At 45.6% G+C, this 25,902-nt stretch overlaps 1 protein-coding gene and 2 long non-coding RNA genes across 3 annotated transcripts in view; 1 reads left to right on the top strand and 2 right to left on the bottom strand.

The window, feature by feature from the left end:
• RCAN3 (RCAN family member 3) overlaps positions 1 to 5,485 on the bottom strand; it is a 39,510-nt gene extending 34,025 nt beyond the window's left edge. Inside the window, exon 1 of the mRNA XM_003989663.6 lies at positions 5,347 to 5,485. The gene's annotated coding sequence lies outside the window, so the exon portion shown is untranslated. The remainder of the gene's footprint in view (positions 1 to 5,346) is intronic.
• LOC123379517 lies at positions 4,658 to 7,523 on the top strand. The gene is made up of 2 exons (XR_006584007.1): positions 4,658 to 4,894; positions 5,114 to 7,523. It is a non-coding gene; the product is annotated as an uncharacterized LOC123379517 (long non-coding RNA).
• Positions 7,524 to 22,190: 14,667 nt separating this feature from the next.
• On the bottom strand, positions 22,191 to 25,292 carry LOC111561693. The gene is made up of 2 exons (XR_002744365.2): positions 25,160 to 25,292; positions 22,191 to 23,183 (listed from the first exon to the last, which is right to left on the bottom strand). It is a non-coding gene; the product is annotated as an uncharacterized LOC111561693 (long non-coding RNA).
• Between the last annotated feature and the right edge of the window lie 610 nt (positions 25,293 to 25,902).

Below are 25,902 nucleotides of genomic sequence, written 5' to 3'. Positions count from 1 at the left end.
CCTCTGTCGTCACTCACCCTCTACAAGTTCATCTCTTTGAGGTTTCCCTCCTCCTCCTCCTCTTCTTCTTCTTGAGTGGTTTCATCCATCAAGCCTTTAACCACTTAACTGCCAGTGCTTCTCAGCTCTGTTTCCTGCTCACCCGGTGGCTCACACACACAACATGGGGCTATCAATACTGCCTCTCATTTTGCGCAACGAATTGTAAGCTGGGAAGGATGTCACCGGAGTAAGAGCAGAATCTTGGGCGGTGGGGGGGGCGGTTGGGTGGACAAAGTACATGATCCCAAGAGGTTCTAATCTGTCTCTAGGTCTTTCCTGCCTATACACCCTGAAAATCACTAATCTGTATAATTCATACATCCAGACTCAACCTCTGTCCTGAGCTCCAGACTTGTATTTTTAGCTTCCTATTACACATATCTACCTGTGTGGCCCACAGGTACTACAATTATTTTAAACTTCATACCTTTAATTAGATTATTGTGCTGTAAGTCTCCAATCTGGAAAGGGGCCAGGTTGGGGGGGGGGGCAGGGCGGGGGAATGGTATCTCACTAAGGCTTTCTTTGTAATCCTTTTCTTTAAGACTAAGCTGTCAGAGTTCATAATTCTCACAACACTTTGTTTATTTCTCTGTTACATACTTACCTGATGACTATTTGTTTACAAATCACTCCCTGTTACCAGACCGTGAGTGCCTTTGAACCCCTTGTCCCTGGCACAGTTTCTGGCTGACAGTATAGGCTTAATAAGGATTGCTGAATGAAAGCAGATAGCACTGTGTTTACCCCACTAATACGGCAGCACAGACAGAGGAAAATTTAATTCTATGTGAGATTAGAGACAGCTTCCCCAAGGATGTTATGGAGAGACTTAAACAATTTCAGCAGAAAAATGAGGGGGTGCGTTCCAGGCAAAGCCTGAACAGTTCAAGGACAAAGGGAGGACAGATCATCGTGAACAAAGATCTGATGTGGCCAGAACGTACTGTATTTGGTGGGGTGGCAGGAGACAAAGTTGGAAAGGCAGGCATGGGTCTCCAAGCTGCCTTAAAAGTAGGGTTACGGCATCCTGATACAAAACAGAGTCAGCATGCCATTGAAGGTTTTTAGGCAGGGAAATGATATATTTACCTAAAAGTAGATTGTCTTTATATCTTATCTCTTAGAGGAGCTAATGTTTTTAATCTCACCCGACTCCCAACCCATTACAAAGAGGTGAGGAAAATACTGTGCGTGGTTTTTTAGGGAATGGAAGGTTGGGGAGCTCGGAATGACCAGATTTTGAAATATGAGAAAAATCAAGCCATTTTTGACAAGATTTTTTGTTTCAAGTTCCTTCCTCCAACCCCTAAAAAGGAAAGGAAAGGGGAGGGGGAGGGAGAAGAAAAATCCCTCACTTGACTTAAAAAAAAAATTCTTAGAAGGTTATACCTTCGTTTCCTGTTTTCTTCCTTCACTTTAGGGTAACTTTTTCTTGTGCCGTAATTTCAAACAGAAAAGTAAGACTAGTAGAAGGAAGTCCTAAATACTTTTTACCCAGAGTTACCAATTAATTACATTTTTGCCCATTTTTAAAATCATTGTTTCTATATATATATGCTTTTTCCCCTGAACCACTGAGAGTAAGACAAGTGTGCTGTCTTTACTCCCAAATACTTCAGTGTGTAAGAACAAGATCAGTTTCCTACATAAGCCACAGTACAGTGACCAAAACCAGGACATTTAACATTGACACAATACTGTTATCTAAATCAGTGTCGTCTATCTTCAAATTTTGTCAGTATTCCTAGTAATGTCCTTATGATTATTTTCTCTTCAAATGTTTTAGGTTATTGTTACATAATTTGCCTTTTGTCCCAAGATATCTCAATAATCTTTATAGTGCTGCTACACTTTCTTCACTTATACATTACTGGGTATTTGATACACTTTAAAAGGATGGACTGATGAAATATCACAGTACTGCAAACAAGCTTGAACAGTCTTTAAGCATATCCCAAGAAGATTCAGTCTCCATAATCAATTTTCTAGATTTAAACTCTGGCTCCCAAGTACTCTGTATGAGGCAAATTACTCTACCTCGCTTTCCATTTCCTCAACTGTAAGATAGAGTTATAAAATAATAACCCTTACCCAAAAGGATGTCAGAAGGATTAAACGCTAAGTGCTCAGAACAATGCTTTGCATACAGTTAGTGCTCAATGATTTTTACATAGGCACAATCCACATCAATGAATTGCTGGATTGAGAGGTTGCCAATAATGTCAGAACCATCAATGGAACAGATATTCAAGCAATAAAATGAGAAAAATACATGTCCAAATAATCTAATTCCAAGCAATAAAAAGGCTACGAAAAGAAAATAAACACTTTGTATCATTTCAAGAAAACTGTTCAGTGGCTGATCTAGCAGTAAAACCAGCTCAGAGCAACCACTGGAAGGAGTACTATGGCTCCAGGAAGAAAACCATTAAAGATTTAAAAACAGCTGGCTGAAAAAAGGCCATCGTGCTTTTTTTAAGAGCTTCATGGAATTTTATGTTGTAATTCAATGCACACGGTAGTAGAGACACTATCTTTCAGATGATGCCTCTCTTGCTGAAGGCAAGCCACGAGCTTTTTTCGCATATAGCTTAAGTCAACATCATCGACCATTTCATAATTTTCTGATATCATAAAATGCAGTTAGATTTGATCAGAAAGAGATGATCAAAATCAAATAGTGGAAATGACAACCTTCGCACATCTGTAAAATCATCTTGTAAGGTAACTCAGCTTAACAAGCAGTTTGATTTCATTAAGACAAAGAAAATAATTACGAAAGTACATTGTTTCTATGCTGTTATTACTGGAGCAGTTGCTAACTCTGGCCCACTCCAACTATTACAAGATTAAGCTGTCCCTAAGTTTACTAAACCAAGGAAACACTGACTGGTTTAACAGGGCTGAACCAATATCCTCCCTCTTCTGTAAGCAAAGGTCTGCGCTAATCAGGGTTTAGCATCATCTCAGCGCCACTGTAGCCGTGGCTGGCTTCTGGCAAATTGTTTCTTCATGGAAACATCAAATGAGTGGAAAACTCCAAGTAGCATGACCATCTGTTCTCCTACCAGCCTTGTGACAAAAGTAATCCATCACGGCAAAACGGCAGGCATGTGCATTTGACTTGGCATTTGAAGTTTTGATTGGGAAAAGGCAAATCCAGCCTCTTCCAGGATTTTTTGAAACAACAATTTCTCAAAACAGTATGCTTCTCGACTTGCTGAACCTTTAAAATAGCTCAGCTAGGTTCGCTTTTATTATTTTTTTGATGTACTCAAAATGCTACCAAACAATACTGGAAGCAAACAAGTTATTCCCTCTCCGGCTTTACATATGCCCTGCTCAATAACCTTGGAGGAAGTCACTGGGCTTTTTATTTGTTGTCTCATACATAAAATAAGGAAAATACTCACAGATGTTGCTGAACTACTAAATTCCTTTTAAAAACTTTGAAATTAGAATTCAGACTAGATTTCTTTAAAAAAAAAAAACAGAATTGTCGCTATGGGGGTTCTGGATAACTATCATGTAAGCCTCCAACGTCTATTTCCTGCTCATTTACCACTTAGGGGCAGACTTTTACTGCTCTTTAATAGCTGTGGCAGAAGAAAAAACATTGGGGAAGTAAATTAAGTAGGTGAAAATTAGATTTTTGTATTTTTTTATGTTTCAATGACCTATATACCCTCTCTTCACAGATTATTTAGAATTAGTCCTATTACAATTATTGAGGTTCAGTGCTCCACCAGGCATAGAGGGATTTCTTAGTGTGAGAGAGAGAAGAGAAATAAACAACAAATATCAACAGTCAGAACATATGAAAATGATCGGTTTTAAAGACTTATTGAAGTAGGGATACAAAAGACGGATGCTATTTGTTTTGCTGAATATAATGCATTTTCCCTCACTATATAACCTCTATATTCTAGATAGATCCACTGTCTGCCCTGCACATTCTGTGGGTTTTGGGGGGTCTAAACAACAAATGGCATTCAACTTTAGAGCTTCCATTATTTCACAGGCTTCAGCCTAATGGATTTCCAAAGCACAGTATTTTTTTTTTTTTTTCCCCATGATGTTCTGCTTAACTCTTTCAACCAACAAATCCCCCGGGCACCATACAAAATGTGTTCTCATTTGTAACCCTTGACATCCACATGTCTAAAAGCTTTACAAACGTACAATTCAATAATGGGAAAAATCTTGGTTTCCCTAAAAGTACTGAAATCTCCTCCCAAGCTAGGAAGGAAAAGGTTTGTCACAGCAGTGAAATGGAAAGTGGATGGCACGGCTAAAGAAGGGGTGTCGTCTTCAAGCCCTTCACTGTCTTCCTCCATCACAAGTCTTCAATACCAACATCAAGTCCCTGCCCAAAAGCACAAATTTGCGTGATGTGCAAAAATCTATACCCTGAATCTCAGTGTTGTGTTTTTATAATTTAATAAATTGAAAGAGCTAACGAAATAGTCTTGAATTATTGTAAACCACATGCAATATCAGCTACAAAGAAACCCGCTGCTTCCCTTACCAAATAGTACATCAGAGACTTCCATAAAATGCAGAGAATTCTCCGCAAAGTTCAGATAAACGTGGTGTGCTAGGGAACTTTCGACACAGGGGAGAGAATATTTCCGGCTTTGGGCGCCACACGAAAGCATCACTTGAAAGAATCGTAGCTTGTAACTGAAACACGGATCTGAAAACGGCTCCCTACACTGGACTCCTAATCCCTGAAAGAGAGGATCGGATTTTGCACGGAATCTGGAAGGAACCTGGAAACAGACCACTGTCCCTCTACCGCTCCAGACAGCAGATGGAGGCAGACAGTCAAGTTTCGAGAAGTTAGCGAGTAAGTAAAGCGACGGCTATTCGTGCATCAAGGGGGGGTGGAGGCGAGGGGCTCCGAACTCCTCGCCATCCCTGTGTGCCCGAGTGCACCTTTCCGGCCTTCAGGGGCAGGATGGGCCTGTCAGCTATTCAAAAAGTCAAAGTGCTGGGGAAAAATTCCTGGTGGACAGGAGAGAACAAAAAAACAAAAGAATTTTTTTTTTTGGTTTTGTTTTCCAAGACACCAGCCCGGAGCTGCCAGAGAAGACGCTCGGCGCGCGAGGGGCTGGACCCAGGACGCGCAGCATCTCTGGGGTCTCGGGCACTGGAACGGCCACCTGTATCGGGCATCTGCGGACTTTCTTTCTTTCTTTCCTCAACTTTCCGCACCCCGCGCCCTCCATCCTCCCCGGGGCTGGTTGCAACCTGCTGGGAGAGGCCGGGTGCCGGCCCCACCCGGCGAGGGGCACTCACCTGCGCGCTTGGCCACTGCAGGGAGGAAGGCAGGCGGGCAGGCGCGAGGCCGGAGCGGCCCGACGGGCCACGCGGGAGCCGGGCCGCCGCGAGGAGCCGGGCCTGGGGAGACGCCGCGGTCGGCAGCCGGGGCACAGTCGGCGCGGCTCGGGCCGCCCGCAGCCTCGCCGCCACGCCCTTGATGCTCGCGGGAACCGCGGCCTCGGCGGGGGCGCGAGCGGCGTCAGGGCCCAGGCGGGCTGCCGGCGTCGCGCGCGCGCGCGCTGGGCCCGCGCGTCCCCGCCCCGCCCCCTCCCACGACGGAGCGCGCGCGGCGCAGGCGCCCGAAGGCGGCGGCCGGCTGGGGCGCGCCGGGTCCGGAAGCCCGCCGGAAGCGGCCCCGCCCCTCGCGCGCGGCCGTGGGGGCGGGGCGGGGCGGGGGTCTGGCTTCGCGGTGTTTGCTCGTTCCCAGGCTGGGAGGGGGCGCGGGAGCGCTGGGGCCGCGGGCTTTAGGTACCCCGATGGCAGCACCTTTGGCGCCCTTCTCGTCTCCCACGGTGGCCAGGAATAGTTTCTCTCCCGCTAGCGGCACGTGTCAGTCACAAGAGGAGTCGGTGGGAGTATTAGGGACGTTTACTGAGCGCCAGTTACTATGTACACTGCGCCCGGTGCTTGGCCAGCTTTACCTCGTTTAACCTCACGAACCGGATATTATTAGCTCTTATAGACGAAGAGGGCTTCCACGTGCTTAATTGCCCGAGGAGAGGGGGCTAGTAGGTAGCCGAACTCTAGGTAGCCCCGGGTGTGCGGCTCCTGCGCATCCTGGGCTATAACCGCGGCGGGCTTCCGCTGCCACCTGCCGCCTCCGCCTCCTCCCCCTCCCTCCCTTGTGTACAATGTTAATAACATTTACATTTTTAGTGCTTTACTTCCCGTTTACAGAATACTTTTCTCACGCACGGTCTTGCTTGATGCACTCAGAAGCCCAGGGAGACAGTGGGACATAATTACGCTTAGTTTACAAATAGAGCAAGTACCTAAGCTGTTCAATGAGTTGTCCACGGTTATAATGGCAGGCCTGGGGCTTTCTTTGGCAGATATTATTATTTATTTTATTTTATTTTATTTATTTTATTTTATTTTTTTATTTTTATTTTTTTTTTATAAGTCATCTGAGCCGAGCTTGGAGGTGAGTTTGTGTCTATTCCCTTACTCCCTGGAGAGGGAAACAGCCATAGAACAGGAAAGGAATTTGTCTTAAGGGTATGCTGTTGGAAGACAATCAGTTCTGATCACCCACCCCTTTGCCTCAGAGGCAAGGTAAAGCAAACTGAAGGTCAAAATCCTGCAGGCAGTGTTGTAGACACTCAGCCCCCTGGGCATGGGGGGGGGGGAGAAAAAGGATTAAGGTGCCTGGGATACATCTAATGGCTGTTAGATTTACGCTAAGGAAATGGGGTTGGATTATGGTCCAATCACCCCAACAGTTGACCCTGCACCGTCAGAGAGATCACCTCTCTTGCTTCCTGCTCACTGCGTCTGTTGTTTCTCCTCCTTACAGTCCTGCTGCCCCTGCTCCCCGCCTTGACCTAACCAAGTTTTTCCCTTTTCTTCATTTCACAAATATTTATGGAGAGCCACTTCTCTCATGAAAGTCACCCTAAGAACCGCCCGTAGTAATTTTTCTTCTCTAGATGCCACCAACCCAGCAGCTTGGCCAAAAATTGAGTTTTTAGGTCAAATGGGCTCGGGAACTATGGCATTCTCTACGGCTACCTGCATGTTAACACAGAAATGTTTCTGGGAGGTCCTAAGGTAAAAAGACCCATTTAGCCTCGTTTATCCCAGAGTTCCCCGTGAGGTATCAGGCTAGGCAAGGGGCTGTTAAGGATATCTTCCACAAAATCCACCCCTTTAGGAGCTCACAGAGGAGACAGATAAGCGAAGGACTAATTGTGATACAATTTTACACATGTGCTAATAGAGCATTTGCAAAGCGCTGACAAAACAGACCGAAGTGAGCAATTCTGCTGAGAAAAAGGAGGGAAAGATTCGCAGGTAAGACGGTATTTGATTAGGAGTTTTCTAGGTGGAGAATATGGGAAAGGGCATTTCGTAGTAACAACAGCGTATTTACAGACGTGTGAGTATGTGTTGGTCTTTGGGGGTTGGGATTAAATATTATTCAATTAAAAAAATGTTTTTACATTTATGTATTTTTGAGACACAGAGACAGCACAAGTGGGGGAGGGGCAGAGAGAGAGGGAGACACAGAATCCGAAGCAGGCTCCAGGTTCTGAGCTGTCAGCCCAGAGCCCGACGCGGGGCTTGAACTCACAAACCGTGAGATCGTGACCTGAGCCGAAGTCGGAAGCTTAACTGACTGAGCCACGCAGGTGCCCCGTATTCAATTTTTTTTTTTTTTTTTTTGCATGCAGTCTATCAAACTGGACTAAGCAACAAATGAAATTCATTGTTTCATGTAACAGAAATAGTATGGGCTCCAGTCAGACTGGATCCAGAGGCTTAAAATGATAACATCAGGATTTAGTCTTTTTTTTTTTTTCTTTTTTTTGGATAATCTCTACACCCAACATGAGGCTCGAACTCACACCCCGAAGATCAAGAGTCACGTGTTCCACTGAATGGGCCCGCCAGACACTCCCAGCTTTAGTTTCTATTCACCACCTCCTGACTGTTGTCCTTTGTGTTGACTTTTCATTCTCAGGCTGCCTTTCTCCATGAGACGGCAGAATGGCTGGCTGCTTACAACTTTTTTTTTTTTTAATTTTTTTTTCAATGTTTATTTATTTTTGGGACAGAGAGAGACAGAGCATGAACGGGGGAGGGGCAGAGAGAGAGGGAGACACAGATTTGGAAACAGGCTCCAGGCTCCGAGCCATCAGCCCAGAGCCCAACGCGGGGCTCGAACTCACAGACCGCGAGATCGTGACCTGGCTGAAGTCGGACGCTTAACCGACTGCGCCACCCAGGCGCCCCTGCTTACAACTTCAAATCGCACCCTCACCAACAGAACGAGTCTCTTTTCCTCGCGGCTGTCCACGAAAGTTCTGGGACTGCCTCTTGTCCTTCTCACTCGGGTTATTGGCGACTCAGTAAACCGCTCTCTTGAGAAGGGGCCTGGGGTCACAGGCCTGGGTCACATGCTCCCTTCTGGAGCTGCAGCGAGGTGGGCGGCTCTCAAGTCTCACAGACTGAGAATTGAGGAGACGTAGCTTCGTGTGTGAGGTATTTTCTGTTGGTGCCTTCAGATGATGTACGTCTCGACTCCTTTCTTCCCGATTTGGATCTCAGGAGGCCGACCTGCATGGAGTGCTTCAGTGGGTCCCTTATCCTCCGGCTTCCATGTGAATTTTTCCAGTAGAAGACATGAGTAGGAGATCAGAGGGGTTGGAAGAAGATGAAGTGAGGGTATTAATCCAGAGGCCCCTTCCCTCCCGAGTTGCTGCATCGTGGCTGCATATACATCTCCTGAGGCTTGTGCCCAGTCTCATACAGATCTCTGCTCTAGTTATGTTGAAATCTTTCTTCCCTTGGCCTCGGGGTGGTAATGGCTCTCCATTCCTTCTTGATTCCCTCAACCCTGCCCGTACCTTTGTGCTTAACCGTTGCCAAATGCATCTCAGATGAACATTTTCCTGGAACCCCGATGGTCACATTCACCGAAGGTAACTCAAGTTTCTATGACCAAAAGAAAGGGAAATGAATACGGAGCAGGCAAAGGTAATCAGATAGGGAGCCTGGTTTGCTAGGCCTATTGCAGTAATGCAGACCAGGGACGATAGTGCCTTCGACAAGGGTCGTAGGGAGGGATGTGGTGAAAAACGGTACGATCCTGCCTGTATCCGAGAGGCAAAGCTAACAAAATTTGCTGATGAATTACACGGAAGCATGAACATTCGAGAGGAAAGCAGTTGGAAGAAATGGCTCTGGTGTGGTGATTTGGGAGGGAGGTGTGTTGGGTAGTTGAAGTCATGGGTGCGGATGAGATGACCCAGGGAGAGCAAGTGAAATAGAGCACGAAAAGTAGAGGACAGAATCCAGAACAACGTCAGTCTTTTACATGGTGGGCAGGGGAAGGGTTGCCATCTTGTATCCGTCAGGCTAGGTTGCCAGTAGCTTGAGAACGAGAAGGGAATCTGCCCATCTTTCTTCTTTACCATTGCGCCCAGCAAGGTGTTGGGCACACACGGATAATAAGTGCTTCTTATGGGGGCGCCTGGGTGGCGCAGTCAGTTAAGCGTCCGACTTCAGCTCAGGTCACGATCTCGCGGTCCGTGAGTTCGAGCCCCGCGTCGGGCTCTGAGCTGATGATGGCTCAGAGCCTGGAGCCTGTTTCCGATTCTGTGTCTCCCTCTCTCTCTGCCCCTCCCCCGTTCATGCTCTGTCTCTCTCTGTCCCCAAAATAAATAAACGTTGAAAAAAAAATTAAAAAAAAAATAAGTGCTTCTTATGAATGAATTTTATACGGTTTCACGTTTCTAACACTCCCTCCTCCTGAGGTTTGAGTTACAGGCAGAGAAAAACAAGGGAAAGAGAAATCGATCTCTTGTGGCTCAATCCACTGAAAGCTGTGCCAAGGCTGATAAGCATTTTGCTGTCCTGGAAAACTCAAGTAGAACCTGTCAGATGATGCTAGAAAGCCTCAGCAGCTCAGCTCCTGCCTTTCGGGAGAATTTCCAGACAGGAGATTTCATTGCAGATTTTGTTATTCTTACTTGATCAGATCGAAAAGTCAATACTTTAAAAAGTTGTTGCACGGGGCGCCTGGGTGGCGCAGTCGGTTAAGCGTCCGACTTCAGCCAGGTCACGATCTCGCGGTCCGTGAGTTCGAGCCCCGCGTCGGGCTCTGGGCTGATGGCTCGGAGCCTGGAGCCTGTTTCCGATTCTGTGTCTCCCTCGCTCTCTGCCCCTCCCCCGTTCATGCTCTGTCTCTCTCTGTCCCAAAAATAAATTAAAAACCTTGAAAAAAAAATTAAAAAAAAAAAAAGTTGTTGCCGAAGTGTTAGATGTAGTAAAAGATCTCTTTCTTACACTCATGCATTGCTGGCGGAAAAAAGGGTACAACCATTTTTTGGACACGGCCAGTTAAGTCAAGCTAAATGTATACCTACCCAAGACCCAGAAATTGCTCTCCTAGTTACACACTCAAGAGAAATGTAAGCAAATGTGTACATACATGCTGCTCTTAGTATCTTTACCCATAATGTCCTCAACACGGAAATATTCCAAATATCTGTCAACAGAAGAATGGATAAACAAACTATGGTATATTCGGTCCATGGAATAGTGCACAGTCATAAAAAGGAATGAACTAATGATGCACATAATAGAATAAATCTCCAAAAAAAAAAAAATGTGGAGTTAAAGAAACCAGACACTGGAGAGTTGTAGACGTTATCCCATTCATATGAAGTCCAAGAGAAGTCAAAACTAATCTATGGTGATTCACATCAGAATAGTGACTGCTTCTGAGGGGTAGGATTGAGTAGAAAGGGGCATAGGAGCACATTCAGGGTTCATGGGAATGTTCTTTTCACATTATACATTCAACACATATTTTTGGATGTCTGCCATTTGCCAAGCACTGTTCTAGATATTGAGAAAATAGCAGTGAACAAAACAGACCAAGTCCCTGCTTTTATACAGATCTACTTCAGCTCTTTCCATGGGCTGCCTAGATAGCATCAATGCATTTTGTTATTATTTTTTTTTTACCTTTTTAATGTTTATTTATTTTTAAGAGAGAGACAGACAGAGTATAAGTGGTGGAGGGGCAGAGAGAGAAGGAGACACAGAATCCAAAGCAAGTTCCAGGCTCTGAGCTGTCAGCATGGAGCCTGACATGGGGCTCGAACACATGAGCTGTGAGATCATGACCTGAGCCGAAGTCAGATGCTTAACCAACTGAGGCACCCAGGCATCTCCAATGCCTTTTAAATGGAAAAAAAAAAAAAAAAAAAAAAGTGGCCTGTCCTTTTTTTTTTTTTAACATTAATTTATTTTTGAGACAGAGAGAGACAGAGCATGAACGGGGGAGGGTCAGAGAGAGAGGGAGACACAGAATCTGAAACAGGCTCCAGGCTCTGAGCTGTCAGCACAGAGCCTGACACGGGGCTTGAACTCACAGACCGCGAGATCATGACCTGAGCCGAAGTCAGACGCTTAACCGATGGAGCCACCCAGGTGCCCCAGTGGCCTGTCTTTAAATACAGATAATGACAAGACTGAGGAACTTTCTTCTCATTTTATTTTTTATTTGCTGATGGGAAGGCAACAAAATACAGTGGAAAGAGCATGGGATTTAGGAGGTCAGCTCCACCATTAGCCACCATTGTGTGACTGTTGAGCAAACTCTTTAAACCTACTGAACCTTACTTTTCTCATGTGTTAAATGGCATCAATGATACCCGCTTTGTAGGGTTGTTTTATAAAGTGCCAGACACGTTACAGATGTTCAGTACACAGTAGCTGGTTTACAAGTAAATTTTATTCAAGGCAGCAATATTTTGCCTCCCTTGCAGCCACGTATGACTTAATTTTGCCCAATGAGATATGAGCAAAAAGAAGCTTCCTCAGCTGGGAAAAGTACCCTTTTGCCCTTCTACAGTTTCTCTTTCTTCTAGCCCGAGGTGTGAATGTGATGGCTGGAGCTCCAGCAGCCATTCTGGACCAGGAGGTAACCCTGAAGATTGAACGCTGGAATGATGGATCAAAAGGATGAGGGGCCTGAATCCCTTGTGAGACTGGAGCTGCCCGCCCTGGGTTGCCTGTATCTAGCCTGCCTTTACTTGAGAGACAAATATTATTATTTTACATTGTTAGGTGTCTGTTGCAGCCAAACCTAATCCCCACTGATATGCCTAGTAAATCCTCCCACAGTCTAGACTGTTCACCGATGAATCCTCAGCTCCTATAACGATATCTGGTTCTGATACACAGTGCTCAATACATGTGGAAAAGAGAAAGGGAGGGAGGAAACAGAGCTGTTTCTGATTGTGAGAGAGGTCACCTCATGGGAGAGCATGTAATAAGAAAGGAAGAAGGCCGAAGATAGAAGCCTGACTGCCAATTCCATTGGTCTCTCTCTCCGTCTCCCTCAATCTCTCCCCCCCCCCTTCCCTCCTACCCCTCAGGCTTATTAATGTGCATTTGGGTTTACCAGATATTTAAATTCCTAATCTGCACACTCCAGATCTCCTGTGGGATTTGTCTCGCAGGTGCCTTTGACTGAAGAGCCTTTAATTTAACCTGCCTCCCTGGTGACATCCTCATTTGTCTCCTACTCCTGGAACATCAGTCATTCCCCCAACAGGAGAGTTGCAACATGATCCAATAGCTCGTTGGAGGAGTGAAGCTTCTTACTGGCATCACATTCAGCATTGGTTGGGAGATGTAGTGATGTGCATTGTTGATGTTTTTCATGTTCTCATTATAAAAATTAGTCTTTCCCTGTACAGATCATTTGAAAACAAAGGATAAATAAGAAAATTCAAATCATTTACAACCTCACGGTCTAGAGATAGCCACAATTCAATATTTGAATTGGTCTATTTGGTATATTTCTTTCCAGGCTTTTTGGTAAGATTAAGTATATTACTGGACTCATTCAATTCAGATCTCCCATTTATTTAGCTTCACGTTATATTGCAAGTGTTTCCTTGTGTTGTTAAATTATTATTATTATTATTTTTATTTTTATTTTAGAGAGAGAGAGAGAGCATGCAAGCAGGGGAGAGGTGCAGAGGGGGGGGAGAGAGAGAGAGAGAGAGAGAGAGAGAGAGAGAGAGAGAGAGAATCTTAAGCAGGCTCCATGCTCAGTGGGGAGCCCAACTTGGGGCTTGATCCCATGACCCTGGGATTATGACCTGAGCCAAAATCAAGATTCAGACACTGAACCTACTGAGCCACCCCGGCGCCCCACTCTTTGTGTTTTAAAATACTATTTATAAAAATATATTTTTTGATGGCTACATAATATTGCATTGTTTGTATTCTGTTATTCATCTAATCATCCATTGTTAGAATCAAGGTTTCTTTAGAATTTTGTCTTCTATAATTAACTAAACAACAACAGGTACCTTTATACGTTTTTAAAACTCTTCTTGGAAGTTGACAAAATGAATTTCAGAACAGTTGTACACATCATACAATCCCACATCCTCAATGTACACCTTACCACATCCTTAATAATATCGGGTATTGTATTTATTTTAAAAGCCTTTCCTGTTTCATAGGCAGAAACAACCCCATGACATCTCGATTACCGGAGAAGATGAACATTTTTTCACGTGTATTTATGAGCTATCAACATTGTCTGACTGATTGTAAGAACACATTATATACTGTGGATAGTAACCCTGTGACTACTATACTTTTTGAAAATTTCCTTAGTTTGTTTTCCCTTTTGAATTTTTTCTTTTTTTAATAGACAGATGTTTAAAATTTTTTTAAACTAATTTATTTCTTTTGAGAGAGAGAGCACGAGGGGAGGGGATAGAAGGAGAGGGAGAGAGAGGATCCCAAGTTCGACGTGGGGCTCGAACCACAAACCGTGAGATCACGACCTGAGCCGAAACCAAGAGTCGGATTCTCAACTGACTGAGCCACCCAGGCACCCCTAAAATTTTTGTTTAAAGGTAGAGGCACCTGGATGGCTCAGTCAGTTGAGCATCTGACTTGGGCTCAGGTCATGATCTCATGGTTTGTGAGTTTGAACCTCATGTCAGGCCTGCTGCTGTCGGCACAGAGCTTGTTTCAGATCCCCTGTCCCTCTCTCTCTGCCCCTCTCCCAGCTTGTGCTCTGTCAAAAATAAATAAAACATTAAAAAAAATTTTAAGGTAAATGTATCTATAGTTTGCTTCATAATTTCTTCGTTTGCTTTCCCCTGGTTAATAGTGACCCTCATTTTTTTTTTTGATTTTGTATTTTTTATATTTATCACTTTAGTTCGAGTGAAATTTATTTTAGTATAAAAATATACGGGGCGCCTGGGTGGCTCAGTCGGTTAAACATCTGACTTCGGCTCAGGTCATGATCTCGCGGTCCGTGGGTTCGAGCCCCGCGTCGGGCTCTGTGCTGACCGCTCAGAGCCTGGAGCCTGTTTCAGATTCTGTGTCTCCCTCTCTCTCTGACCCTCCCCTGCTCATGCTCTGTCTCTCTCTGTCTCAAAAATAAGTAAACGTTAGGAAAAAAAAATGCTGGGGTGCCTGGGTGGCTCAGTCGGTTAAGCGTCCGACTTCAGCCAGGTCACGATCTCGCGGTCCGTGAGTTCGAGCCCCGCGTCAGGCTCTGGGCTGATGGCTCAGAGCCTGGAGCTTGCTTCCGATTCCGTGTCTCCCTCTCTCTCTGATCCTCCCCTGTTCATGCTCTGTCTCTCTCTGTCTCAAAAATAAATAAACGTTAAAAAAAATTTTTTTTAAATATAGGTAAGACTCTAACTTAAATTCTTTTTTTAGATAGATTTTTAAATTTTTTTCCTTTTTTTTTTTCATGTTCATTTATTTTGAGAGAGAGAATATGTGTGCCCGCAAGCAAGGGGGGAGCAGAGAGAGAGGGAGAGAGAATTCCAAGCAGACTCTGTGCTGCCAGTGCAGAGCTCAACTCCGGGCTCGATCTCACAAACCATGAGATCATAACCTAAGCCAAAATCAAGAGTCAGCTACTCAACTTACTAAGCCACCCAGGCACCTTGATTTTTTTTTTTTTTTTTAAATTTAAGTCATCTCTATACCCAATGTGGGGCTTGAACTCATACCCCCAAGATCAAGAGTCACATGCTCTACCTAATGAACCGGCCGGGCATCCCTTAAATTCTTTTTTCAGTGGTTCTAATGTTAATTATTAAAGAACCCATTTAACCCACTGTTTTGTATACATACAATTTGGCATATACAAAAACACAGTAGATATATATTTCTGGTTATTTCTTCTGTTTTATTGATCTAGCTGTTAATAGAAACTATTTTGATCATTGTAGTTTTATTATCTGGAAGGCAAAGTCAGGGTACACATATTTTCAAATATTTTCCAGAAAAGTTTTATTAATTTATACTACCTCCTTCCTGTCTCCCCCTTCCTACCCTCAATCTTCAGCAGTGTATGAGAGAGACATTCTCAGGGCTACAGGCACTTTACTTAAAACTCTTCAAAAAAATGGGGCACCTGGGTGGCTCTGTCGGGTAAGCCTCCGACTCTTGATTTCGGCTCAGGTCATGATCTCTTGGTTCGTGAGATCGAGCCCCACGTCAGGCTCTGCACTGACAGTGTGGAGCCTGCTTGGGATTCTCTCTCTCTCTCTCTCTCTCTCTCTCTCTCTCTCTGCCTCTCTCCTGCTCACTCTTTCTCTCTCAAAAATAAACAAATAAAGTTAAAAAAAAAAAGTCTCCAGAAAACTGTAGGCTCCCATCCTGGTTTGTGCTACTGACCAGTTGTTGAACCTTGAGAACATCTCACATGCGTTAAGCCTGGTTCCTCTTCAGCTAAATGAAAATTACAGTGGTACCTCCCTCCTAAGATGGTTTTGAGTTCAAAACAAACGGTTTATTGAAAGCTGGGGAACTATAAAATCCTAACAGAAATGGAGGCAATTGATAATGATTACATTTTTGTAAAGAGAAACATGTCTTAAACAAACAAACAAACAAACGTGAGGGGTGCCTGGCTGCATCCGGGACTCTTGATCTCAGCAGGGTGGTGAGTTCAAGCACCGTGCTCCCTGTGGAGCCCACTTAAAATAAACAAACAAAAGAACATGTGGATGGTTTTGAGGTTTGGGTATGGAAATTCGTCTCTCAGTGCGCTCTGAAGTCTGGATGCCTCACAAGGTTCCATCTTGCCATGTTGCTTTGAATTGCAAAGAATCAGTTCCATTTGCCTGCAGACCCAGAGGCTCCTGAATGAACTGCAGATCGGTTCAAGAGCCTTCAAGAGCCGAGATGTCACTCCACACAGAAGGAGCGGCTCTCTAAGCGTTTTGATCCTTGACTTTGTTAGGCGGAGACATTATTTCCTGATTCACTTGAGCTGCAGATGGGTTGAGGAGGATACGAGCTAGATGACCATAATTAGGGAAGGAAGTATGGCGGGGGGGGGGGGTGCACGCACATAAAGAGAAAAATGGAACATGGAAAACAGACAGCTGCCTGCATGGACCAGGGATTCAAATTATTTTAATTTTTCTTGCATATCAGTCAGGGTTTGATCGGGGAACAGAAATCACAACAGTGATTTGAACCGAAAGAGCTTAATGGAAAGAATTGTTACTGACATAAGGTTATCAAACTAGGGGCTCTCAAACCCAACAGGCAGAAAGAACTTTAAGGGATCATGGCGTTAACAACTGTGGAAAGCGGTGACCATTCCGAGGGTGAAGGGGACCAAGGTAAGAGGTCGTGATGATGAAAACTTAACAAGATAAGAGGTTATTCAGCCATAAAAAGAAAAGAAATGCCGACATGGGCTAGAACTTGGAACGAACCGTGAAAACATGCTGGCTGGAAGAAGCCAGGCGTGTAAGCCCACATATTACATGATTCCGTTCATGTGGAAGTCCAGAATCGGGAAATCCATAGAAACAGAGAGTGGGTTGGCGACTCCTTACATAAATGGAATCACACAGTATTTGCCCTCTTGTGTCTGGGCCTATGCACTTAGCATACTGACCTCAAGGTTCAGCCGTGTCCTAGCATGTGTCAATATTTCCTTCCCTTTAAGGCTGACGAATCCTCGTGTGCATCCGCTGATGGGCGCTTGAGTTGCTCCCATCTTTTGGCCATCACGAAGAACGCTGCTCTGAACACGGGAGTATAAGTATCTAAGGCCCTGCTTTCAGTTCTTTTGCGTCTGTGGCCAGAAGTGGCATTTCTGGAACACGGGGTAATCTATTTTTAATCTTTTGAGAAATCACCATACCATTTGCCAGCATGGCTGTGCCATTTTCCATCCCCACTGCCAGTGCACCAAGGTTCCAAGGTCTCCACACCCTCGCCAACGCTTGCTATCTTCTTTTCGGTGTTTCGTTTTGAGGGGGTGAAAGTGTTCTGGGGTGGACTGTGGTGACGGTTCCACATATTTGTAGATGGACTAAAAACTGTTGCATTACGTAAGTTATTTCATTTAAGTTTACTTATTTATTTTGAGTGAGGGAAGGAGAGCGAGAGGGGGAAGAACGGGGAGAGAGAGAGAGGGAGAGGGAGAGGGAGAATCCCAAGCAGGCTCCGTGCTGTCAGCGCAGAGCCCGATGCGGGGACTCGAACTCACGAACCCTGAGATAGTGACCTGAGCCGAAACCATGAGTCAGATGTTTGACTGAGCCGCCCAGGCACCCCGAATCATATATTTTAGAGAGTGCATTGTATGGAATGTGATTTATGTCAGTAAAGCTGTTTTAAAAAAAGGTAGGAGGAGGGGTCCCGTGGATAAACCACACCCCCAGGCCTCCAGGAGGGTGTGCAGATATCGCTGAGGGGTGGGGGCCGTGGAGCTGATCGCGTGAGAGTTGGAAAGAGCTGCAAACTAGACCCAGCTGATGCTTCACTGAGGGGAGGAAGTGTCTCCAGAAGATGGGCACAGGAACAGGAAGTCGACAGGAAGGGGCGAGCCCCTTCCTCCCGCAGCCTCACGACCCCCTTCGTGAGCACGACCCCCTGCTCCCAGGAAGCAGCTAGCCGAGCAGAGAGGTGGTTTGCAGCCTCCCACGGCCACCCCCTAGAAGGGCAGGTTTGGAGCGGAGAGAAAAATAGCTTCATGACTTGCTGTCTTCATCTGTTCTGGTTGCTATAATAAAAGACCATAAACCGTGTGGCTTATCGACAACAGATATTGATTTCTTAGTTCTGGGGGCCAGAAGCCCCAGATCATGAAGCCGGCATGGTGGGGTTCTGATGAAGGCCCTCTTTCTGGTTATGGCCACCTCCTTCTGTCCCCTCACATGGTGGGGAGAGAGCGAGCCGGCTCTCTGACCTCGTGTAAGGACCCTGATCCCATTCATGAAGGCACAGAGCACGTGTGTGTATCAATCAGTGAAATACAAAGAATTAAGTTAGTTTTGTGCAGGGTTTCCAGCGCCTTGATAGAACAAAGTACACATCTGTGTACAAGCTACGAAATACAAATTGTATAATACCCGTGGTTCCCATACAAGCGAAGGGCTCTTCTATTTGCATTTAAGATGGGTATTGCACGAAAGAAAAATGGCAAAAAATTGTCCCCTTAATGGTACTTTTCCCTGCTCTTTGAGCAAGTGCGGATTTTCCTTTGCACTTGTGTGAGTCTGTTTCCCCAAAGGCTTCCTGTCCCCCGAGTGTGGGGGGTGATTTTTGTCTCTGAGGAGGCGAGCTGGGCTGTCTGTGGCTTCCCCTTCAGGTGTGGAAGTGAGGGGCCCGCAGGCCGCCTTGTGCTGTAGGCAAAAGCAAGCAGGACTTCACACCAGGGGCTGAGATGCCTTTCCGGATCCTGCCTCCCTGTCCTCGTGGAGGGCCATGTTTCTTTAGCTCTGTCCTGTCCCCCTCCCTGCCCCAGCATCCTTCCCATTGGGCCCCCACCGCCAGACATTCCACTGTGAGGGTTCCATCTGGGGCAAATGCTGCCCTGCGTCTATAGAGTCTATTATAGTTTTCCAATGAATCTGTCCTTTTGCTGCCCAGAGCACCCTTGTTCTTGGTACCTACTGACTAAGCCCTGGCACTGAGAAGAGGGGAGTGTGGCTGCTTAGGCTCCATGTTGGACAGGAACTTTTAACGTATCTTCTTGGCATGATGAAATACTTTTTTCCCCTCTTTCACCTGTTTTTTGTTTTTTTTGTTTTTTGTTTTTTTTTTACGTTATCATTTATTTTAAGAGAGAGAGAGGGAGAGAGAGAATCCCCAGCAGGCTCCGTGCTGTCAGCCCCGTGCTGAAACGGGGCTCGAACCCATGAACCATGAGATCATGACCTGAGCTGAAACCAAGAGGCAGACGCTTAACAGGCTGAGCCACCCAGGAACTCTTCCTCTCCCACTGAAGCTCAGGGAGTCTGTCTTCTTCCTCAGTGGGCTCCAGGGCTCATACAGACGCTCATAGGTTGGGTCCCAATCCCGTGAGGCGTCTCCTCCAACTCAGAGACACAGCACCAGCTTTAGCTGTAGCATCTCTGAGTTTCAGCTCCCCAGGGCCCCTCCTTTAGGCATAATATCCAAGTTTTAATAATTCCACCTGTCGTAGACTCCGGGTCTGGAGTTCTTTCTTGTCCAGCAAGAAAGCAGGACGCAGGATTAAAACGCAAGAGATGGCTAATGTCCGGGAGAGCTCAAGAGCCCCGATTAAGGGTCCTTGCTCAGTGTTTATTAGGATCAGAAGGCTTACAAACATGGCCATGGACGTGCACAAAGAGACAGTGAAGCTGTGAACATGAACTCACGGGTGTGAGGCAAAGGGCATTTTGAAAATATGCGGGCTCAGGGCTTTGGGTTAATACAAAACAAAATCCTGGCACCCAGGCGGAAGGTCGTTTACAGAGGACTTGAGGCACCACCTCTGTTAACCTGAACTAGTCTAGGGGACAAGAAAGACAGCGTGTGCTACCTCAGGGTCCACAAGCGTCAAACAACCTTCCTTTTGCCAATTCGCTCTGCTTTGGGCAACTTCGCCTTGCAGCCCTGTTTACCTAATTTGGTTCTTCCTTCCTGTGAAAGCAGTTTTCTGCTATTGTACTAAATTGGGGGTGTTTCCACCCTGAATACCTAATCTTGTTCAACTCTTCTGCCTCTGTTTTATATTGGGGCTTTGCCTGTAACTATCTGCACTGGGGCCTTTGCCCCTCTCTCTCTATACCTAGTTACCTAATCTTGTTTAGCCAGACTGGGGTGTGAGCATCCTAAGTCTTTCTGATTCTGTCTGCCTTGTTAACCCATCAGTGCAGGCTCAGGGAATTCCTAAGCTCTCCCCCCACATCCAGCTTTTTCCCTGTCTTGCCCCAGCCCTAGGGTGGGGGCTGCTTCTTACCGCCGCTGTCTCTATGAGACTTCAGCATTCTCTCCTATCCTTTCAGTTGCCCAGTAAACAGCTTTCTACCTAGTTACCAATTCCTTATATTACATTTTCTCTTCCAGTAACTGGTATGGTTTCTGTCTCCTGACGGGACCCTGATTGACTCAAGAGCTGCCTAAGAAATTATGTTCTAAGTAGGGCGCCTGGGCGGCTCAGTCGCCTAAGCGTCTGATTCCTGATTTCAGCTCAGGTCATGATCTCATGAAACCGTGAGTTCGAGCCCCGCTTTCGGGCTCCACCCCGGGCCGACCGTGCAGAGCCTGCTTGGGATTCTCTCTGCCCCTCCCTCTCTGCCCCTCCTCCACTCATGCTCGTTCTCTCTCTCTCTCTCTTTCTAAATAAATAAATAAATAAAAACTTAAAAAAAAACCAAAAACCTTACGCTCTTAGGCTACTCCAGACTCAGAGAAAGTTACATTCTGTGCTAAAAAAAATGAATAAAGAATTTAAAAGTAAAAGAATGCTTGTCTACTGACATATCAAAGACTGGATTTAATGGGGCACCTGGGTGGCTCAGTCGGTTAAGCGTCTGACTTCGGCTCAGGTCACGATCTCGTGGTCCGGGAGTTCGAGCCCCGCGTCGGGCTCTGGGCTGATGGCTCAGAGCCTGGAGCCTGCTTCCGATTCTGTGTCTCCTTCTCTCTCTGCCCCTCCCCCATTCATGCTCTGTTTCTCTCTGTCTGAAAAATAAATAAAGGTTAAAAAAAAAAAAAAAGACTGGATTTAAAATATATAGAGGGGGCACCTGGCTGGTTTAGTCAGAGGGGCATGTGACTCTTGATCTCAGGGTTGTGAGTTTGTTGGGTGTAGAGATTACTAAAAAATAAACTTTAAAAGTTATATATGTACATATATATATACACATACATACATATATGTACATATATACACATATACATATACACGTATATATACACACATGTACATATATACACATATACATATGTATATGTATATACACATATATATGTGTATGTATATATGTATATGTATATGTGTACATACATAGAGAGAGAGAGAGAGACAGAGAGAAACTTTGGAGGCAGTTATATCTGGGTTTGAATGTAGGCTCTGTAACTTACACACCAAGTGGCCCTGAGTAAATTACTGAACTTCTTTGAGCCTCAGTTTCTGTGCTTATAAAACGAGGACAGAGCAGCCTCCTTGCAGAGCTGTTGTGAGAAGGGAGGGAAATGACACAGTAGGAGGAAGAGCTCAGAAGCTAGTGGTGGATGTGGAACATAGGCTGTGGCAGGACTTGGTGCAGTGGGGGAGGAAAAGACGAGATCCCAAGACCTGGGTTCTAGTCCTGGGTCCGCAGGTAACTAGGCAATGGACCCCTCTGCGGGGCCCCCCTCTCCTGACATGTGAAACACCATGTTTGAGTCACATCAAGCCAAGTTTGGTTCCCGAATGCCGGTGTCTTCTTATGGGTCTGTGGCAAGATGAGGCAAATAATAACACTGTCCTACATTTTTCATAACACTAAATTATTCAGCTTAAAGGACTAGCCTTTATGGTGAGATTTTGCCTGTTTACTATTTGGATATTAATGTCCTGTTTATTGAAATGATAGTATAGGGGCGCCTGGGTGGCTCAGTCGGTTAAGTGTCCGACTTCAGCTCAGGTCATGATCTCACAGTCTGTGAGTTTGAGCCCCGTGTCGGGCTCTGTGCTGACAGCTCGGAGCTTGGAGTCTGTTTCAGATTCTGTGTCCCCCTGTCTCTCCACCCCACCCCTGCTTGTGCTCTGTCTCTCTCTGTCTTTCAAAAATGAATAAACATTAAAATTTAAAAAAAAAATAAAAAAATAAAGATAATTTAAACAGTATGTTAATGGTGAATGAATAGGCAGACATATCAGTGGGGGAGAGCAGAGAGTCCAGAAAATTTAGAAAGTTAGCGTATTATAGAAATGTCATCTCAATTCCATTATGCTTATAAAATACTTATGTATAAAAATATATTTGATAGAAATAATTGGATTATATGTAAAACAAAACACACAAAAAGATTTTCTCATAGCAAAAAAAAAAAAAAGCCACATAAGCTAATCAAAAAGCAAATACACTGGGGAATACTTGAAATTCACATCACAGAGGAAGGGTTAATTGATGCAAAATACAAATAGCACGCTCAAATCAATGAGACCAATAAGGCCAGAGAATGTGGGCAAAGACTGGACAGTTGGCAGAAAAGGATACACAAATGCGTATAAACACGTGCTAAGATACTCAGCGTCATTCATGTGAAGAGGAATAAATGTCTGTGACTTGAACGTTTTGGTAGAAGATGACATTTTGGGAAAAGTAGAAGACATTATACGACAGCTATCTAATTTCCTGAATCCGTCTGGGATGCTTACAAGGATCAGAGTGTGACTGACATCTGCAAAGACGTATTTCTGGGGCTGTTGTTTTCATGACAAACAGGTGGATTGTTGCTGTTGCTGTTCTTTAACTTACAAAACAATCCTGAGGAATAAGTGCACGAACGTTTCTAGGGAGCAACGGTGAAGATTCACATTCCAGTGTCAACGTGAGAAGGCAGCAGGCACCGTTTTCCTGCCGTGAGAATCTTCTCTCATCGCACTGGTCTCTTAGCGCATCCAGGCTCCTGTAACTAAAACATCCGTGGACTGGGTGGCTTAAACAAACAAGCATTTATTTCTCGCAGGGCTGGAGGCCGGGACTTCCAAGACCAAGGTGCCCGCAGATTCAGTCTGGTGAGAACCCGTTCCTGGTTCGTAGTCTTTCTCGCTGTGTCCTCACTTGAACAGAAGGGGCGAGGGAGCTTGTTTAACGAGGGCACTATGAGATCAAAGAAAATATACATATTGGTCTCTGCACCTTGTCCCTGGCACAGAGCTCCTAAAACCCTTGTAGTCTCCTCAGTGGTAAGAACATCGAGAATATCTCTGGCTCTAATATTTGTCTTTGACCTTGTCTCTGACTCAGGGCTCCTAAACCTTGTAAATTTGTGAGTGATAAGAGCACTAGGAGCTTCTTTTCGTCTTCTTCTTCTTTTTTAATGTTTATTTTTATTTTTTTAAAAATTTTTTTTAACATTTATTTATTTTTGAGACAGAAAGAGACAGAGCATGAACGGGGGAGGGGCAGAGAGAGGGAGACACAGAATCGGAAACAGGCTCCAGGCTCTGAGCCATCAGCCCAGAGCCCGACGCGGGGCTCGAACTCACGGACCGCGAGATCGTGACCTGGCTGAAGTCGGATGCTTAACCGACTGCGCCACCCAGGCGCCCCACAGAGTCTATACTCTTAACCACTGCAGAAAAAAAAAAAAAAAAAAAAAAAGGCAGGGGGTGCTTAATTCAGCCTTAACTGCCATCACAGGGCTTTCTAGAACTGCACTGTTACTACAGCAGCCATACTCTAGCTATATGTGGGTATTTAACTTTAATTAAGTTTAAATGAAATTAAAAATCTAGTTCCTAGGCTGCACTTGCCACATTTAAAGGGCTCAATAGCCACATCTGGTTAGTGGCTGCTGTACCTCGCGGCACAGACATAGAACAATTCCACCCTCGCAGAAAGGTCTATGGCGCAGCACCGTTCTAGATAACTTTAGAAAGCACTAGCCAAACATAAGACTCAAACTCAACAGGTATCACGTGGGTTGTTTTTTTTTTTTTTAACAAAACACCACTTCGTAATGTTATTTGCAGCTAACACACCTATTTTTTTGAGACATACAACATGTCGTATCAGTCATGAAGTTCACAAAATATAAGCATCCACGCAGAATATATTCTAAGGCGACTTCACTTACACCGCTTCTCAGAGAAGCACGCAGTGTATTTTTTTGCCTACCGGCCACTGCTGGTCCAGATTTGGAGTTCATACGCGTGCAGGGTGGAGTTGCTCCAACACGAACCACCCTGATGGCTGTCTTGTGTGCACAGTACCATCGAGGTGGCTGGTTTCCACCAGGAAGGCAATGGACATATCAGTCCTCCCTTCCTACCCAGCAATCGGCTCCACGGTGCAGGAACCCCGGTGACCCGGCATCATCGCTTCAAGGGAGGGGTGCGGGGAGGGGCTGAGCTCTCGACAAAGCCCACAGGCACCTACCTGGGTTTGAGCTGTCTGGTTAGAGAACCCAGAGTCCCAGCCTTGAGAAGAGGGGGGCAGAGTGGAGTGGAGAGGGGAAGACCAGAGAACAACGGACAGTTTAAACCCAGGTCTGGTGACCCTGGTGTAGGCACTGGCCGCTAGGAAGGAGAGAGAGGTGGGAGACTTAACGTTGCTTGGAGCATTCAAGAGGGCTTGGGGGATGTCAGAGCCGAGAGAAAAAAATAAAGAATCGGGAATATGTGAGCGGAAAGTTGATGTCTGCTTGCCCCCCACCCCTGTCCCGCAACAGCAAGTGTCACCAGCTAACAGCTCATTGACACTTGGGGAGAAAGGCTGGGAGAAGACAGTCCAAGGCAGATTCAGAACTCTGGATCCACATCAGCTGTTCTTCCAGAATACCCAGGTACCTATCTGCCCCTGGCTTCCCCTCAGGAAGCTGCCACGCACTCTCTGCTCAGCCTTCCTGGAGCTCAGCTATGCCATCGTCCCCAACCTGAAGGCAGGGGAGGCCCCCAGGCCCCGGGGGCAATGTCTGAGTGGCACTGAAACCATGACCGTCAGCTGACCGGAAACTATAATGCACTTTTACCCACTCATCTCATTCTTGCCTGGATTGGGACTCAAAGGCCCATAACCCAAACAGGGAAGGGGCAGAGTAAGGTTGGGAGCACATAATACACCAAAATGATCACCTGGGTTTGACATATTTAAATGGCTTCCCTGCGGGGCACCTGGGTGGCTCAGTGAGTTGGGCGTCCGACTTCAGCTCAGGTCACGATCTCGCGGTCTGTGAGTTCGAGCCCCGCGTCGGGCTCTGGGCTGATGGCTCAGAGCCTGGAGCCTGCTTCTGATTCTGTGTCTCCCTCTCTCTCTCTGACCCTCCCCCGTTCATGCTCTGTCTCTCTCTGTCTCAAAAATAAATAAACGTTAAAAAAAAAATAAAAAAAAAATAAATGGCTTCCCTGCTCACCTTCCATTTATCCGCTCTGCCCTCCCACCTCATCCCTGCCCACCTCAGAAAAATCACTTGGAAAATCTGAATAGCAGCAAAACCAGATTTTAATTCCCTTTTGTGTTTTGTTCTTGCAGGTTTTGCAGCTTGACCTTGAAAAGTGACTTTTATTATCCCTTCAGATTCTTTCTCTCACACTCTGCATAAGGCCTCCTTTCCAATCAGCGTTGATCCTGCCGCTCTCTTCCTGATGGATCATCAATGGCTCCCATGCCCACTAAGATGCACCTTGGTCTCTTCTGTTAGGTATTCAAGGCCTCCATGATTTGGCCTCCACTGGTTATCTTTTTTTTTTTTTTTAACCTTTATTTATTTTTGAGACAGAGAGAGACAGAGCATGAACGGGGGAGGGTCAGAGAGAGGGAGACACAGAATCTGAAACAGGCTCCAGGCTCTGAGCTGTCAGCACAGAGCCCGACGCGG

Source organism: Felis catus, chromosome C1 (genome assembly GCF_018350175.1).
Source record: "Felis catus isolate Fca126 chromosome C1, F.catus_Fca126_mat1.0, whole genome shotgun sequence".
Classification (NCBI taxonomy): domain Eukaryota; kingdom Metazoa; phylum Chordata; class Mammalia; order Carnivora; family Felidae; genus Felis; species Felis catus.
The sequence above is the reverse complement of the archived record's forward strand: the minus strand, read 5'-3'. Positions and strand labels throughout refer to the sequence as shown.